The sequence below is a fragment of the Pinus tabuliformis genome, chromosome Q, assembly GCF_031772625.1.
Source record: "Pinus tabuliformis cultivar Carrire ecotype Pingquan chromosome Q, CPIR1, whole genome shotgun sequence".
NCBI lineage: Eukaryota > Viridiplantae > Streptophyta > Pinopsida > Pinales > Pinaceae > Pinus > Pinus tabuliformis.
In genome coordinates, this window is record NC_142296.1 from 62858912 (window position 1) to 62875623 (window position 16712).

Sequence of the window (16712 nt, forward strand, 5' to 3'; positions counted from 1 at the left end):
TTGTGGTTTTCCCTTTTTTTGCTTTTGATGCTATTTTCCTCTCTGCTTTAGGTTCAACTATGGTGGTGTCATGTTTCTCCCCTCCTCTATATTTTTCTTCTTTTTCTTCTTCCAATTGAATACTCTGTGCTTCTTCATGGATTTCCATCTCAGGTTCCTCTATCTGTTCCTCCTCTTCACTACCAAATGGACTAAGGTCATCAGTGAGAGTTTTTATGTCATCTTCTTTAGTCATGTTCCTGAAAATGTCCTAGGCTATAGGGATTGTGTAAGTGTGGAGGGCATCCACCACCAACAATTTAATGAGCCCATGGTGAGCGAGTTTATCTGGAACTCCTGCATTCAATTTGGTGCTAGACTCTATCAAGGATTGGAGGAGAAAATATGGAACACTGAGTTTTCTAGATGAACGTAGGTCCATTCCATATCTTAGTTCATGTAATAGTCTCAAATGATAACCATAGACTATACGGTATCTTCCTTCATAGGAGATATAATTCATGATCTGATAACTGACCTCACCTCATGGATAAGTTCTGATCCCATTTGTATCCTCCACAAGATGTTCATCAGGCTTAAAAAAGGTCTTTTTAGCAACTTGTCCTAGTGGTTTTTCTTCTTTGCTCCAAGGGAGCCCAAGTGGAATACTTGCAATTCTACTGATTGAATCTGGTGTAAGTTCTATGGTTAGACCCCTGAAACTAACTATAGCATGGGTTTTTGAGTGGGGTTTTAAAGACAACAAAAATTCCTCTAGAACTTCCTCATCATACCCATGAAATTTCTCAAAGAAAGGCATCTAGTTTGCCATGTAAAAAGGGCTACCACTTCCAGGTGAGCATGCAATTTGGTGGAATTTAGAGGCTCCTTTCTCATAAAACCCCCTATCATGATGTTCAATGACTGCTAGAAATTCTCAAGTGAGGAGGAGGGTAGCAAATTCTCAAACCCGAAAACAGAGGAACAACTGAGGTTTTTTTCTGTAACTAGATAGAGTTTTGCATGTTTCTTCTTTTTAACAAAAACAAATTTTAATTTTCCTACCCTTAAAACTCTATTCTCAACCTTAATTTACTTCTCAAGATGTTTGAGGAAATCAATATGTTTTAAAAAAAACAAAGAGTGAGGCAGTGTTTTTCTTTTCACAACGTAAGCAGACCACCCAATGCAAATTCACTACTTTACAGGATTAATTTCCTACGGTTGCATCACTTCTCCTTACAGGAAAATACCACAAAGGAGAAACAGGCAGACTTTCAGTGCAGAGAGTAAAATGGAGAGACTGTATATATTTCAAAAAAACACAGGCATACTTCTGTTCTCATTTGTTCTTTTTCAACTCAATACTTCGCTTCACACCCCACCACCTTTTGTGGATATATAACATGCAGAGTGCGTTTTTTGAGCCTACCTTTTTCAAGCTTGAATTTGGCATGAAATCTTGAATTTTCCCTTTGTAGACCTTCTCACTGGCCTTCCTGTTGAAAGGCTCCTGTAGATTGTGTTTCCACTCCTGTAAAGTGCGATAATGCTCCTGTAGAGACCGATAAGCAGAAGAGTTTCAAAAATAGCAGAGAGCAACTATTTCAAGGTTCTGAAGGTGGTAGGTAAGTTGTTGCAACTGAGAACCCGTCGATGGAAATGAAAACAAAGGTGGTGGAGGCTTCGACTGCAGCATACCTAAGATTATGGCGTGTTCTGCGGTGACGAGGTGAGGTGGCAGGAAAGGTACGTTTTCTTCATCCGGACTATTGGTCCCTCCTCTAGTGCCATTATGATACTTCATGTCACCTGCCCATCATCACTTCCATCATTCCCATTATAAGCTGCCACCACTACCTATTTTGAGTTTTTCTTCCCAAGTTGATTAACCACAGGTGTCGATTACACATACTGAACGTTGTTTGAATTGGACGAGGCTTGTTTGAACTGGATGAGGATGGCTAGTTATCTGGCCACATATTTTGTTTAATCATGAACATCTCAATGGTTCATGTAGTTTCTGAATCATATTCATGCAACAGAGGAATGGGTTTCGTCACTTACCTCTTAGTTGCTACCATATTTTGCTTGCTCAGACTTTGGCACTCTGTTCATGGATTGCTATAGTTGTTGGCACTCGTGGGTTCTGAACTGGCGACTTGGATACCTCATGTTGGGGATATTCTAATCAGGAATGGCTCCTTGTGCATTGTATACACCTGTGGCTGTACTAACCCTGCCTCTGGAGATTGTTTTTTAAGGGGATCAGCTGTTACAGGAATCCTGCAGGATTTCCTGTAACTGCTTCTCCCTCTAAAATTTCTGGTTGAGGTTTGAATATGGAATGAAGAAATAGCTGAGGAAGGTTTTGAAGGAAAAGGAAAAGCATCTGGTATGCACTAGGTAAGAAACAAGTTAAGGATGTTGTTGCTTTATCAATTTTATTTTTTTTAACAAAAGAAACATAATTTTTGTGTTTTCTGTGCAGGGAAGAAAGAAGTGAGTTGAAATGCAGTGGTGCAGTGATGGAATGGAGAGTTAGGAGGATGAATGTTGGTAGGGAGGTCCACAAGTCTTTTTGACAAATTTCTAGCCCTCTTATTCTTTTCTGAACTTGATTTTGAGCTCTCTGTGGTTTCTACAGGAGCCTCCTATAGAATGCACAAAGCTTCCTCTAAGATGCATAATTTCTAGAACAAGTGAGATCAGGGCCTAGGAAAAGACAATGGTGATGGAGAAATGATCTATCAGGGGTGTATTCAGCTTGGCCATGTCCTTGTTTCTTCTATGACCCTTCTGCAATATGCAATGCATTCAAAAGAAGTTAGTTTTTTCTGTTTTTTTTTCTTTTTTCTCTGTTTTTTTCTCTCTTTTTTTTTTATGAGGCAGTTGGGGCGCCTACAAGAGGTTTTCACCCTCACTACCTACCCTGGGCACCTCTAGGAGGTTTTCACCTAGGGATCTTTTATTCCTTTTTCTGTTTTTTTCTTTTTCTAATTTTTTCTTCCTTTTTTTGTGTTTAGGGTGTTGGTGGAGTGCAGGCAGAGACCTACTCCACTACCAACACTGTTTTACTCAAATTCTCAATGAATTCTTGCTTGGAGAGGGGCTTCCTGTAGATCTTCAACCTATGCCCATTGACGAGCATGGGGATGGCTTCTCAATCGATGGTCCGGATCAGAACTGAACCATTGTCATTGCACTTTTATACTATGTATGGTCCCAACCATCTTGTCCTTAGTTTGTCCTTGAAATAGTTATATCTTGAATCATACAATAGTGCCCAATCTCCTTCCTGAATTTTTTTCTTTTTGACGTGTCTGTCACGCCATATTTTCCTTTGAAGTTGGACTACCTCTGAGTGGAGAAGGGCCTGTAATATCTATTCATCCAATCCATTTAGCTGAAGTAACCTTTCCTTTTGTGCATGGCTGAGATCTAGGTCCAGCTGAGCTGCCATCCTTAGTGTGTTAGATTCAAATTCTATTGAGAGTAAAGCCTTATTCCCATAGAGCAGCTCATAGGGTGTGAACACTATGGTGGTTTTCTAGGTGGTGTTATAGGCCCAGGTGGGCTCAACTAATCGATCTGCCCAATCTTTCCTGCTGCTACTCACTACCTTGGTCAAAATCCCTTCCAAAGCTCTCTTAGTGACTTCCACCTGTCCATTTTCTTGCGGATGATAAGGGGTGGAAGTTCTGTGCTTAATTTTGTGATGTGCGAGTAGGTCTTCAATCAGATTGGAGGTAAACTGACTCCCTTGATCTGTGACTAATTCTCTTGGATAGCCGAACTTGTATAAGATATTCTGTCTAAAAAATTCAACTAATCTTTCTTCTGTTGCTTCCTTAAACACATTTGTTTCGGCCCATTTTGTTAGATAATCAGTGCACACAATGATGTAAGATTCCTGTTTTGAAGGAGGGTTGACAGGACCCACAAAGTTCCATGCCCCACTTCTCAAATGGCTCGAAAGTCACTTGAGGTTGCAGGGACATCTCATCCCTTGGAGTAGGTTTCCCCATCCTTTGACATTGGTCACATTGGCTGATATATCTCTTGACATCTTTATGAAGAGTGGGCCAATAGTAACCTACTTACAGAATTTTGAAGGCAGTCCTCATTGTTGCAAAATGGCCCCCACAGGGCCCATCATGACAGGTTAGGAGAATGTCAAAAACCTCCTCCTCCCTGACACATCGTCTCAAAATCTGATCTGGGCCATGTTTGAAGAGATTTCCCCCAATCCATGTGAATGGGGCACTTTTGCTAACAATATTGCTCTTATGTTTTGAGGACAGGTGTGGCGGAAACTGTGTTGAAACCAAGTAACTTGCTATATTAGAAAACCATGGAGAGAGTACTGAGATAGCAAATAGGTGTTCATATGGCATTAGATCATCCACCATTCCTTCTTCACCTGCAAGCAGATCTAATCTAGACAGAAAATCAGCAACAACATTTTTCCTTCCCCGGCTTATCAACAATGGTTAAATCAAATTGCTGCAATAAAAGTAACCATCTAATAATACGAGCATTTACATCTGGTTTGTTCATTAAATACCTAATTGCAGCATGACCAATGTGTACGAATGTTTGATAGTCGGTGATGTAGTGTCTGAACTTATTTAGGGAATGGACTACAACTAGGATCTCCTTTTCGGTTACAGTGTAGTTTAATTCTGCCTTGGACAAGTGTTTACTTACAAAATAGATGGCATAAGGCAGCTTCTCATCAATTTGCCTTGAGGTTGTTCCTATCACTTTGTTCGATGCATCTGTATGAATGTGGATAGGTAGGGCCCAATTTGGGCCTCTCAAAATTGGGGTAGTCACTAGTTTACTTTTCGAGGTGTCCAGAGCCTCTTGAGAGTTGTCAGTCCATATGAACTCAGCATATTTCCCTAAAATACCAAACAATGGAGAGGCTAGCTTACTGAAATCCTTAATGAATTTTGTATAATACCCTGTTAAGCCTATGAAACTCTAAACATCTCTTACCTTTTGAGGAGGTGGGACCCTTTGGATGATGGCAATTGTGTTGGGATCCACCTGTAATCCTTGCTAAGAAATTGTATGACCTAGCACAATCCCTTCAGTCATCAGGAATTTGCATTTTTCAGGACTAAGGAACAAGTTTATTTCAATGCACTTGTCTAAAACTTTTCCCAAGTTAGTCAAATATTCTTGGAAGTTAAAACCATAAGGGGTAAAGTCATCCATATAGATTTCCACTGAATCATGAACCAGTTCAGCAAATATACTCAGTACTACTCTCTGGAAAGTGATGAGAGGATTGCACAACTGAAAAGGAAGGACACAGTATGCAAAAGTACCCCAAGGACAAGTGAAAGTGGTCTTATCTTGGTCTTCTGGGCTGATTTGCATCTGGTTGTACTCGCTAAACCCATCTAGGAAGGAGAAGAACTTTTTCCCCGCCAGGCCATCTAACACTTGATCTATGAAAGGCAAAAGAAAATGGTCCTTCTTGGTGGCCTTGTTTAGTTCTTGATAATCTACATAGATTCTCCAATTCCTGTTTTTCTTTGGCACTAGCACCAAAAGAGAGACCGATTCACTGTCAGAGATGGGGTAGATGAATCCTGCATCCAGTAACTTTTGCAGTTCTTCTTTGACAATGTCTTTAAGGGCTAGATTCATCCTCCTTTGAGGCTGCCTGACTGGTTTTCAATCCTCCTTAATGTAAATTTGATGAGTATAGACTGAAGGGTGGACTCCCTTCATCTCCTTATAGCTCCAAGCAAAAGCATCCAAGTGGTTTTTCAATAAGCTACATAGTTCTTTCTCCTGAGAGGTGGATAGGGATGAGTTGATCTTCAAGGTTATTTCTGGGCTAAATTCCACATTCTTGACTCAGAGAGATGTCGGATCAGCCACACAGAGATCAACTAAATGATTGGCTTGGGTTTCTTCCACCAGCTCTTCTAATGGCAACACACTGGTGGGTGGATTTTGAATAAAGTTTTCAATAAGATCATCCTCATTTTATGGGACCCCATGGTAGCTTCTACTGCACACAGTGGTGCGGAATATACTTCATCCTCATCCTCCTCCTCCAACTAGAGAGGTAAATCATGTTTTAACAAACGTTGGGCAGGAGGATATAGGACTAGCTTCTTGGACATATTCCCATTCTTGATTGTCATATTCCTAGCTCGACATCTGATGTAGGCATCTGCAGTAGCCAACCAAGGTCTTCTCATGATGAGAGGATACCTAGTGAGCTTTGCCTTTGGATGGAGAACCAAGAAATCAACAGGGTACTCCCAAGAATCGATGGATACCATTACATCTTCCACAATCCCCTCAGGGGTCATGGTGGAGTGGTCTGTTAACTGCAGTACTGTTGTGGTCTTTCTCAGGGAGCCCTAAAGGTTGAGCTTGAGCATAGTGTCCTTGGTCATCACATTAATGGTAGCCCCTAGCTCAATCAGGGTATGGGGGATTATCGTGCCATTGATGTGGACATCGAATACAAGACTCCCAAGGTCTAGATATTTCGTACAGATTACCTACCCCAACATTAGGTTGAACAGTTGTCCTATGACATTGTTAGTTGGAGCATCTCTCTTGCACCTTCCTAGGTGCCTGAAGCACTTCTCCTTGATCATATTGATGTATATAGGCACATCCTTTATGGCTTGGAGAAGTGGTATATTTACACATAACTGCTTCAATTCTCTTAGAAGTTTAGTTTCTTCTGGGGTCGATTGTGTGGTTCAAGTTATTCTCTCAGGAAAGGGTGGAATGGCTTTTAGTTCACTTTCCTGTTTTTCTTCCTCATCCTCCTTAGGGGGAGGTTGGTTATCTGGGAGAAGCTTCCTAGATCATAGGTTAATCTCCTGAATTTCCAGAGCATAGGTCAGGCATGATGCTTCTCCACTATATACCTGTTGGGCCTATCTATTATTGGGGTTCGGGTTTGGTTGAGTAGGTATTTGGGGTTGCCTTGGTGGAGCAGGAGGCAATGGTTGTGGTTGAGCAGGTGGTGGATGCAAAAGAGCAAGAGGAGAGTTGTATTGGGGCCTCCACCCCTTATGAGGTGCATTCCACTGAGGTTGTGGCTGGGCATAAGAGTGAAACAAATGAACAATTAGTTGAGCATGGTATGGAGATGGATATGACCAAGGAGGGGGTGTGGACTAGGAAGGATGAGTAGGGGGACCCCAAGAAGGCATGGAAGTGTCTTGATTGGGGTTGTAATAGGTTTGGGATGTCCCTTGCATTCCCTGCTGGTAAGGTCTGGGCCCAAGTGGCCTCCTTTGGTTCATGAAATAGAGTGGTTCAATGGCTCCTTTGGCCCCCTGATATGCAGCTTTAAGTTCGGGCAAGGAAGGGCACTGATTCATATAATGGTATTCTTCATAGACTGAACAAACTTCTATAGAGTTCAATGGACATTCGTTCCTAGGATGCCTTCTAGTGCACCTAGGAAAAAAGATGGCCAAAGCTCTCTCGACTTCCTCTTGTTTCCTTTTGATGTGCAAGGTATCCGTTGGCATGGTGAGAGTCTGCCTCATCTCGCTCTTGAAATCTTCTAGCCGATTCTCAAATTCACTTCTAAGGGATGAACTGGATGAGGATGTGCTAGCTAAAGGTTGACATCCCCTACCTCTCTTTCTGGCTGCCCTAGAATGGTTTCTAAACACAGTCTTTATGTCATCATAAGGTAGTTGGTAGACGTCTCCCCCATCCAGCAAATGGAGGGTATCTAGAAGGTCTTCAAGGACTCCTCTAAGCAGGACCAGCTTCAAAGATTCAGGGTCAAGTGTGCACCTGGCCCTTTTATAACTGAGTTGAAACCTCTCTTCATAGTCTTCTAAGGATTCATCACTTCCCATGGTCATTCGGAAGATTTCTCCCTTGGTATCCTTTTATCTACAATAGTTCTGGTATTTGTTGTTAAAGGCTTGCTACATCTGAGCCCAAGTTGTGATGCTGTTTCCAGGTAACCCCATGAACCAGCGCAATTGTTGGGTCCCTATAATACTAGTGATTACCCCATTACTATTGTAGTTATACCACTTATTTATATTTTTGTGCCCCCATTACCCCAATATTGTTATTAATGTGCCCATAGAATTCCTCTATTGTTATTTTTGTGGCTTTATATTATTATTGTTAGGTCGGCTGGATTATATTGTGACTCCATACACTCCTATATATAGAAAGGAGGTTTTGTCATTTGAATCATCTAAGAATTGTTCATTTATGTAATGTAAAAGAGGTTTCCCCCTCGAAGAGGCTGAATTCTAAGGCGTTGATCTATCTTTTCTATCTTTTCTTGAGCTGGTTTCATAACATTTGGTATCAGAGCTTTGGATTCTAGGGTTTTGCTGCTCCAAACAGGCCATCGTGGCCTTTTCACTATAACTTTTTTTCTGTGACGTTTCAGAAGACGCAAAAAAAACCTATTTGAGATGAAATCGCGTTGAACCTTGAGTCCGAATTTCAGAGCTTTTTGCACGATATTTTCGGAGATATGATATCAGGAAGTTGGTCTTTTTGCAGACTCCTGAATTACACTCAAAACAGGTGACCTAGGGAAAATCGTCATAACTTCTTTCTGAGCATCAGATTGAAATTTCATAAGAATGTATAGAAAGAGGACGGACTGTAGTTTTATTTTATATATTTTTCAGAGTCAAAGGTTGAAACAGTGACACGTGGCACTTCATACAAGTTCTCTCTACTGAGCTAGTCTATAATCAGGTCACTGCGGGAGATTGTGCATAACTCTTTCTTGGAGAATCCAATTTGGTTCAGACTAGTGGAATTGGAAAGAGCACATATAAGGCTACTATAGGTCATAATTTCAGAACTGGATGATTCGAAATTACAGAGATACATCAGATTCAATATCAGGCTTCTACAAAGTAAAAAAAGGTGTGTAGTTTTTATTTTTTATTTTTGCATAAGCTTGGTTTGAAAGAATTCAAAGGGCATAGTAAAGCATTATTATTGGTAATTGATGCCCCGAGGAAAGAAAATGCAAACACCTAGTAAGGAACCTGAAATCTCTAGCATGACTCATGAAGAAGAGGAAGAAATGCTACATGATATATCAAAATTACAAGAACAAGTGCAAAAATGTCACGCTCACAAAAGCTAACAGATGCTAAGATAAATGGCGTGGAATCTAAGATAAAGGGCATGGAAGCTAAGATGGATGATCTGAAGACAGATTTGAGGACAGATTTGAAGACAGACATGGCAGATTTGAAGACAGATTTGACAAATTTTCTACAAGAAATACTTACTAATGGTGAAAAGGTTGTAAAGGAAACTCATGATGCGAACAAAAGAAATGTTAATCATGATTCCATAGACTCTAATGTTGGATCGAAGACCCACCATATTCCAAAAATTGATATGAGGAAGTTTGATGGCAAGGATCCCGCCACATGGATACTACAGATGGAGCAGTTATTCGATCTCAATAATGTGCAAAACACACAAAAGGTACGTATGGAAACTTTATATTTGGAACCAAATCAATTTGTATGGTATCAATGGCTTTGCTCTCGTAAACAATTTATCACTTGGGCAATTTTTACGGAAGAATTGATAGCACATTATGAGGATACAAAAATCAACACTTTTTTTAGCCAATTGATAAGTCTCAAACAAAAGGGTTCAATAATGGAGCACATTGAGGAGTTCCAAAAATTGAACATAAGGGTAAAAGATATTCCAGAGCAGCATAGGATTGATGTGTTCATAGGGTCTTTAAAGGATAATATCCAAAATGATGTTCGACTTTGGGGTGTTGCTTTTTGTATCCTCATAATGTGCTATCAATTCTTCCATAAAAATTGCCCAAGTGATAAATTGTTTACGAGAGCAAAGCCATTGATACCATACAAACTGATTTGGTTCCAAATATAAAGTTGCCATACGTACCTTTTGTGTGTTTTGCACATTATTGAGATCGAAGAACTGCTCCATCTGTAATATACATGTGGCGGGATCCTTGCCATCAAACTTCCTCATATCGATTTTTGGAATATGGCGGGTCTTCGATCCAACATTAGAGTCTATGGAATCATGATTAACATTTCTTTTGTTCACATCATGAGTTTCCTTTACAACCTTTTCACCATTAGTAAGTATTTCTTGTAGAAAATTTGTCAAATCTGTCTTCAAATCTACCATGTCTGTCTTCAAATTTGTCCTCAAATCTGCCTTCAAATCATCCATCTTAGCTTCCATGCTCTTTATCTTAGATTCCACGCCATTTATCTTAGCATCTATTAGCTTTTGTGAGCGTGACATTTGTTGCACTTGTTCTTGTAATTTTGATATATCATGTAGCATTTTTTCCTCTTCTTCATGAGTCATGCTAGAACTTTCAGGTTCCTTACTAGGTGTTTGAATTTTCTTTCCTCGGGGCATCAGTTATCGATAATAATTCTTTACTATGCCCTTTGAATTCCTTCAAACCAAGCTTATGAAAAAATTTAAAAAAAAAACTACACATTTGTTTTTTCTTTTGTAGAAGCCTTATATTGAATCTGATGTATCTCTGTAATTTCAAATCATCCAGTTCTGAAATTGTGACCTGTAGTAGCCTTCTATGTCCTCTTTCCAATGCCACTAGTCTGATCCAAATTGGATTCTCCAAGAAAGAGTTATGCACAATCTCCCGCAGTGACCTGATTATAGACTAGTTCCGTAGAGCGAACTTGTATGAAGTGCCACGTGTCACTGTTTCAACCTTTGACTCTAAATAATATATAAACTAAAACTAAAGTCCGTCCTCTTTCTGTACCTTCTTACGAAATTTCAATCCGATGCTCAGAAAGAAAGTTATGACGATTTTCCCTAGGTCACTTGTTTTGAGTGTAATTCAGGAGTCTGCAAAAAGACCAACTTCCTCAGATCATATCTCCGAAAATATCACGCAAAAAGATATGAAATTCGGACCCAAGGTTAAGCGCGATCTCTTCTCAAATGGGTTTTTTTTTTGACTTCTGAAACATCACAGAAAAATAGTTATAGCAAAATTTCCACGATGACCTGTTTGGAGCAGTGAAACCCTAGAATCCAAAGCTCTGATACCAAATGAACAATTCTTGGATGATTCAAACGACAAAACCTCCTTTCTATATATAGGAGTCTATGGAGTCACAATATAATTCAGCCGACCTAACAATAATAATATAAAGCCACAAAAATAACAATAGAGGGATTCTATGGGCACATTAATAACAATATGGGGGTAATGGGGGCACAACAATATAAATAAGGGTTATAACTACAATATTAATGGGGTAATCACTAGTATTATAGGGACCCAACATGCCCCTCTCCTTCAAAAAAGTGTTGTCCTCAACGCTTGAGTAGTTCCGGATACTTCTGCATAAAATTCTCATCCTCCCATGTGGAATCTTCAGCGGATAAGTTCTTCCACTTGATAACGTACTCTGAAATTGATCGATTTCGTAGCTGTTGAGTTCTTGTTTCTATAACTGCTTCCGGTTCCAATATAATTTTCCCTTCCTCGTCAAGTTCTGGCAATATTGTTTGAACTGGGATATTTTCACCTATAACCTTCTTTAAGCTTGAAACATGGAAAACTGGGTGCAATCGAGAAGCTGCAGGAAGCTCCAATTTGTATGCCATAGTACCAATCTTTTGCAACACCTTGTACGGACCATAATACTTTGGTGATAATTTATTATCCTTCTTAGCTTGCTTGAGGGACATTTGCTTATATGGTTGTAGCCGTAGGAATACCCAATCACCTACATCAAAACTTCTTTCATTGCGATGTTGATCTGCCTGTTGTTTCATTCTATTCTGTGCCAACACGAGGTTATCCTTTAAGAGTTGGAGGACTTGTTGTTGATGTTCGATGTGATGTTCCACTGCCTGAACCTTAGAAGTTTCTCTTAAATATGATGTGATGGATGGTGGCTGATACCCATAAAGTGCCATAAATGGGGTCATTTTTGTTGCTGTATGAAAGGAAGTGTTATACCACCATTCAGCCAGAGGCAACCATTTGACCCATTGTGTCTGTTTATCAGATACAAAGCAACGAAGATATCCTTCCAAACATTTGTTTACTATCTTAGTTTGCTCATCAGATTGAGGATGATAAGATGAGCTATGAGCTAACTGAGTACCAAGACAAGAAAATAATTGTGTCCAAAAATTTCCAGTGAAAATGGGATCTCTGTCACTTACAATCATCTTTGGGTTTCCATGTAGCTTTCGAATTGTTTCCATAAATGCAGTAGAAACTGTACTGGCTTTAAATGGATGTGATAATGCACAAAAGTGTGCATACTTGGTAAGTCTATCAACTACCACCATGATGACACTCTTTCCCTCAGACTTGGGTAAACCTGTGATAAAATCCATTGATACCTCCTCCCAATGTTGGCTTGGAATGGATAAAGGTTGTAATAGACCTGGTGTCTTAATTGTTTCAACTTTATTTTGTTGGCAAACCAAACATTCTGCCACAAACTTTTGAATATCTGATTTAAGGCCATCCCAAAAAAATTCCTTCTTAACCCTATGGTAAGTTTTTAAAAATCTTGAGTTCCCTCCTAAGGGAGAAGTGTGCAATTCCATAAGAATCTTTTGTTTTAGTTGGGAATTCTTACGGAGGTATAAGCGATCTTTGTACCATAACGAATCATTTTTCCAACTAAATGTATCAGACGTACTGGAATCTTGTTGTAGCTTTCAAATAAGTGCCCACACTTCTTCGTCATTGTTCCATTCCTCCCTTGCTTCATTTATCCAATCTGGTTGGATGATAGAAATAGCGCACAACAATGCTTCCACATCCTCATCCTTCCTTGAGAGTGCATCTGCCACCACATTTTGCTTCCCTTTTTTTAGATGATTTCAAAGTCATAACCCAACATATTTGTGACCCACTTTTGTTGCTCTTCAGAGGATAATCTTTGTTCTAAAAAGTATTTAAGGCTATCATGATCCGTTTTTACCTTGAAGTGTCTTCCCATTAGGTAGGGTCGCCATTTCTTAAGTGCATGGAGTATTGCCAACATTTCCTTCTCATAAATAGCTTTGCTTAGAAACTTTCCCTTGATTGGACGACTTTCAAAAGCAATGGGTCTTTCATCTTGCATTAGAATAGCACCAATTCCATTTCCTGAAGCATCACATTCCACAATAAAGGTTTCTGTGACGTCTGGTGTAGCTAAGACCGGTGCTTGGCACATTGCCTCTTTAAGATGTTCAAAGGCCTTTGTTGCTTCCGGAGTCCATGAAAATGCATCTTTCTTCAATAATGTCGTTAGAGGTGCTGCTATTCTCCCATAATTCTTAACAAACTTGCGATAATACCCTGTCAATGCAAGAAATCCGCGCAAATGCTTTATGGATGTGGGGATACTCCATTCCTTAATGGCTTTAATTTTGGTAGGGTCTACCATAACTCCTTCATGAGATACAATATGACCCAAATATTCCACCTCTTGGACTCCAAAGAAACATTTGGATCTTTTGGCATATAATTGTTTCTCTTCCAATAGTTGTAGCACCCTATCAACATGTTCAACATGATCCTTCCATGACTTGCTGTAGATAAGTATATCATCAAAAAATACTAACACAAATTTTCTAAGGAATGGTTTGAAAATTGAATTCATCAAACCTTGAAATGTTGAAGGTGCATTGGTAAGGCCAAAAGGCATGACCAAAAATTCATAATGACCCTCATGAGTTCTAAATGCCATTTTCGGAATGTCTTCAATCTTCATTCTGATTTAATGATATCCTGAACGAAGATCCAACTTGGTGAAGTAAATTGATGCATGCAATTCATCCAGTAATTCATCAATGACAGGAATGGGGAACTTATCTTTAATAGTGAGCTTGTTGAGCTCCCTATAATCCGGACACATGCTGTAGTGGTTCTAGCTAGGGTACTAGACTAGACTCTATATTTAATATCGACCGAGGTGCGTAAACTTAGAGGCGTGGTCTAAGATATATAGACATAAAGAATTACCGCCCAGGTGATTATGAGGGAAATTGCAAGGCTTCCTTACAGAAGACCGTGATATGCAACCTATCCTTCACACACCTAGATTACCCTACTGATGTATTTGACTACAATGCTGATTATGACATGCATCTATTAAAGCAAACTGTGACTCTAAAGACTGTGTATGATTATGGCAATGATTCTAACCTCCTTACAGAGGTATCACTCAGAAAATCTTTGCTCAGGACACACACACGACATGCAAGATATGTACACTATTAAGCTGTATAAAAAGGAACATGAATAGACTGAAAAAGGAGGCAGAGTTTATAAGCATGTATCTGTAAATCACACGAGGGCCAAATCCCTTACAAGATTCTCGTTCCAGGCCCTAATGCTGACCATTCAACATAACAATAAACCCTTCTGATGCGCACACCATATACATATGCATGTAATGAAACTTAAATCATAAAAGAATCGAAAACTCATATGACTGCAACCCGTATGCTATGTGAATCAACAGTTATATAAATCGAAATTATAATGCAATCTGTGTGATACATAAATCAGAATCAATGCAACGTTGTGTAAGCACAGAGATTGAAACTAATACAGCGCTGTGCAAACACATATATATATATGAACTGAAATGAAATATAACAAAAACGAAGAGCAGTATACCAAACAAAGGACGCAGGGCCCGTCCGTGCCTAAGGGTATACCGACTACCACCGTTCAATCAATCAACCAATGCAAAGGAGTGAACACACGTTGGGACTGTAAACGATTCTGTGTGTATTAACTAAACTCTGTTCGAAGCAAATGTTTCAACTATTGATTAACCATCAAAAACATTCAACCACTGTATTTACATACGCGTACATACAGCCATGTCATAGATGCAGTGAAAGTACATGCTGTTGCCGCGTTTTTACATAGCTTTTGCAAAATGTTTCCATACCATAAGTTTCAAAAAGAACAAGAAAAATCAAAATGAAAATAGAACAATGTTGTTGCTGCTTTTATGCGCCAGAGTACCCTGCTTTGACTGAGGTTGACCGCATGCTTAGGAGGCCCGATTTGGATGGAAGATAGGTGATTGTCCATCCTTGGACATTCCACTTTTCACCCATGCTTTCCGTTCTCGCTCATCTGCTGCGCCACATGTCAAACGGTAAACTCATTACAGGTTGTGGGTACTTCCTGTAGTCAAGTCATCAAAAACCTCTAATTTTGGAACATAAAACCCCTAAATTAATTCTTATGCAATCTAATAACTATAGAACAATTAATAATCAATATTCAAGGATTTTGAGGGATAAATGATGAAAGTGTATGGATAAATGATGTGAAACTGGGAAGGAAAAAGGGTCTTAGGATGATACCAACATCTCTCCCCGACTTAAGGACTTAGCATGTCCTCATGCTACCCCAGAGGTACTCCCTTTGAACTCTGTGCCTGCATTGATCTCTGCTGCCTTGAGCAGGGTATCTACATTCTTCTTCACCTGTTGATCCTTCTGTCCTTTGAGTTCTTGTTTCAGCTTTTTATATTTCTCCTTAAGAGCCTTCTTCTGGTTGTACCACTTAGTGGCCCAGTTGGAAATCTCAGACTGCTCAGTTTCTAACTCACTGATCCTTTCCTTTAGCTTTTCATTTGTCTTCTGCATTTCTTTGCCTTGTGTTTTGAGCAGTTCATTTTCTCTTTTGATAACCTTTTCCAACATGTTAGCTTCCATGAGTTCTTCTTTCAATTCCTCAATTTGCTTTTCTAACCTCTTCTGTCTTTTGGTAGGAGGTGGTGAAGATTTCTCCTGTTGGTTATGGCTTTCCACCTCTATGTCAACTTCTGGTGCTGGTGGTGAATGACCACCACTTTCAACATCCAAATGGGCAGGGGCATGAGATTCAAGTTGGTCTTCTTGCAGCTGAGTTTTTGGTGTCCTTCTTGACCTTCGGGAGTAGGTGGTGAAGATTTTGTCTTTCTCAGCGCTCTTGTCATCCTCTTTTTGCATGTTTCTGGTCCTTATGCTGCCCTCAGGTTGAGGTGCTCTGCTGGCCTTGGACACTGGAATTTCCTCATCTATATCCTTCATAAACCCAGAATCTTCTTGCAGCTCTTCTTTTTCCTCCTCATCTCTAATCTGGTTGACAACTAGGAACTCTTTCCATGGCTTCCCTCGCTTCTGCAACTCATGTTCAATGAGGATTTTAATCAGGCCAAAATGGTATAGACTTTTGTCCTCATTCCCTTTTTGTTTCTGGATAGTTTTGGCCATCTTTGTTAAACTTTGCAGCAGAAAATATGGCACACTGATTACACATTGTTTCTTTAAATGGAGGAGTAGCTTGATGTGATAGAGATAAACAATGCTGTATCTACCTTCACATGTTATAAACTTCTGAAGAATGTAAACCATTTCATCCCAAGGATGAACTAACCAGCTCCTTGGAACTCCCTTTTTCCAATTCACTGAGGAAACTCTAGATCTGGACATGAATTGTACCCATGATTTCTCCTTGAACTGCTTGGTTTTGAAGTACTTCTCCCCTTCAGGACTTACTCCAATGGCCTGAGCTATAGTATCCTCTGAGATTCTGAAGGAGAAGTTGCCTATTAGGGCCTTTTCCCCATTAAAAGTAAAGGCAAATTGTTTTGTGACTTCTTCATTACTACCATGGAATTTCTCCAGAAAAGGTAGCCACTGTGCTTCTCTAAGAATCTCAATACAGTCTT